Below are 2,660 nucleotides of genomic sequence, written 5' to 3'. Positions count from 1 at the left end.
TTAGCTGGGCGTGGTGGCACTCGCCTGTAATCCCAGCTACTTGGGAGGCTGAGGCAGGAGAATCACTTGAACCTGGGAGGCAGAGTTTGCAGTGAGCTGGGATTGCGCCATTGCACTCCAGCCTGGGTGACAGAGTGAGACTCTGTCTTAAAAAACAAAACAAAACAAACAAAAAAACCCCATACATTAGTGCATATCAAGTAAAAATCCTGGAGGTTTGCCCTGGACAACCACCACAAACCCATTCCCCACATTAATACAACATCTCAGAGTCCTGATTGAGATGGAAAATGGGCACCTGGCTGTGGGAAGCTCCTATCTTTTACATATACCTCCTCGCTAACAGGAGAAGGTAACATGATACGTGTTGAGAGCTATGGTCCTGGAATCAAATCCCAACTCTGCTGTATGAACTTAGGCGTGTATTTATTTATTTATTTATTTAGAGATGGAGTCTCACTCTGTCTCCCAGACTGGAGTGCAGTGGCGTGATCTGAGCTCACTGCAACCTCTGTCTCCCAGGTTCAAGCCACCCTCCTGCCTCAGCTTCCCAAGTAGCTGGGATACAGGCGTCCATCACCATGCCCAGCTAATTTTTGTATTTTTAGTAAAGACAGGATTTCGCTGTGTTGTCAAGGCCAGTCTTGAACCCCTGACCTCAAGTGATCCACTCGCCTCAGCCTCCCAAAGTGCTAGGATGACAGGCATGAGCCACCATGCCCAGCTGAATGTAGGCATGTTTTTAAACCTCCAAGTGTTTCTCCATTTGTACATTGAGATGCGACGATAATGGGACCTATGTGTTCTCATAGGATTGTGAAGACTGAGATAATGTAGCAACCATTGACCAATGCTAGCTATTATTTCATCAGAGTGAGGATGGTAAGAAAAAACCTGCTAGAAAATCTTTCTTTTCTTTTGAGACAGAGTCTCCCTCTGTCACCCAGGCTTGACTACAGTGGCAGGATCTCGGCTCACTGCAACCTCCACCTCCCAGGTTCAAGTAATTGTCCCGCCTCAGCCTCCTAGGTAGCTGGGACTATAGGTGTGCAACACCACAACCAGCTAATGTCTTATATTTTTAGTAGTGATGGGGTTTCACTATATTGGCCAGGCTGGTTTCAAATTCCTGGCCTCAAGTGATTCGCACACTTCAGCCTCCCAAAGTGCTGGGATTATAGGCGTGAGCACACCGCACCTGGCCAGGAAGTGTTTCTTACTAAAAGAGACCCAATGTATAAGCCTCCCCATAATTCCACACTTTGAAAAGGTATCATAGGTTGAATATTAAGAACACCCAACCCTACCGAAGTATTCAAATTTGACCTATGTTTACATAAAGCCATGGATTTAAAAGAAACACTATTATCCTTAAAAATGATTTTGTCAAGATAGCTGTTTGGCAGGATTTCTCATTTCACATTCAAATAGAATTACTTATATGTCACTTAACTACATTATGAGAAAGGAGTTATTAGGCAATTTTGTTGTTATGCAAACATAATAGTGTACTTACACAAACCCAGATGGTATAGCCAGCTATACACCTAGGCTGTATGGCACAGTCTATTGCTCCTAGGCTACAAACCTGTACAGCATGTGACTGTACTGAATACCACAGGCAACCGTAACACAGTGTATTTGAGTATCTAAACATAGAAAAGGTAGAGTAAAAATACAGTATAAAAGATCAAAATGGCACACTTACATAGGACACCTAACATTGAATGGAGCTTGCAGGAGTGGAAGTTGCTCTGGGTGAGTCAGTGAATGATGAGTAAATGTGAAGGTTTATGACATCATTACTGTATACTACCGTAGGCTTTTTTTTTTTTTTTTTTTTTGAGACAGAGTTTTGCTCTTGTTGTCCAGGCTGGAGTGCGATGGTATGATCTCGGCTCTTCCCCTGACCCCGGTTCAAGCAATTCTCTTGCTTCAGCCTCCAGAGTAGCTGGGATTATAGGCATGTACCACCACGCCCGGCTACCGGCTAATTTTGTTTTTTGTTTTTGTTTTGAGACGGGAGTCTTGCTCTGTCGCCCAGGCTGTGTAGTGCAGTGGCGCAATCTCAGCTCACTGCAACCTCCACCTCCCGGGTTCAAGCAATTCTCCTGCCTCAGTCTCCCCAGTAGCTGGGACTACAGGCATGTGCCATCATGCCTGGCTAATTTTTGTATTTTTAGTAGAGACAGGGTTTCGCCATGTTGCCCAGGCTGGTCTTGAACTCCTGACCTCAGGTGATCTGCCTGCCTCAGATTCCCAAAGTGCTGGGATTACAAGCATGGGCCATCATTCCTGGCCTAATTTTGTATTTTTAGCAGAGACGAGGTTTCACCATGTTGATTAGGCTGGTCTCAAACTCCTGACCTCAGGTGATCTGCCTGCCTCAGCCTCCCAAAGTGGTGGGTTTACAGGCATGAGCCACTGCGCCCGGCCCCTACTGTAAACTTTATATATACTGTACATGTAGGCTACAGTCAATTTATAAAATACTTTTCTTTATTCAATAGTAAATTAACGTTAGCTTATTGTATCTTAACTTTATACATTTAAATTATTTTTAATTTTTTGACTAATAACACTTGGCTTAAAAAAACATATTGTGCAACTGTACAAAAATATTTTCTTTCTTCATATCCTTATTCTATAAGCTTTTTTTT

At 43.5% G+C, this 2,660-nt stretch overlaps 1 protein-coding gene across 2 annotated transcripts in view; it reads right to left on the bottom strand.

The window, feature by feature from the left end:
- PIN4 (peptidylprolyl cis/trans isomerase, NIMA-interacting 4) overlaps positions 1–2,660 on the bottom strand; it is a 16,394-nt gene that overhangs the window by 1,024 nt on the left and 12,710 nt on the right. The window lies entirely within an intron of this gene.

This window comes from Cebus imitator, unplaced genomic scaffold (assembly GCF_001604975.1).
Source record: "Cebus imitator isolate Cc_AM_T3 unplaced genomic scaffold, Cebus_imitator-1.0 Scaffold648, whole genome shotgun sequence".
Lineage (NCBI taxonomy): Eukaryota > Metazoa > Chordata > Mammalia > Primates > Cebidae > Cebus > Cebus imitator.
The sequence above is the reverse complement of the archived record's forward strand: the minus strand, read 5'-3'. Positions and strand labels throughout refer to the sequence as shown.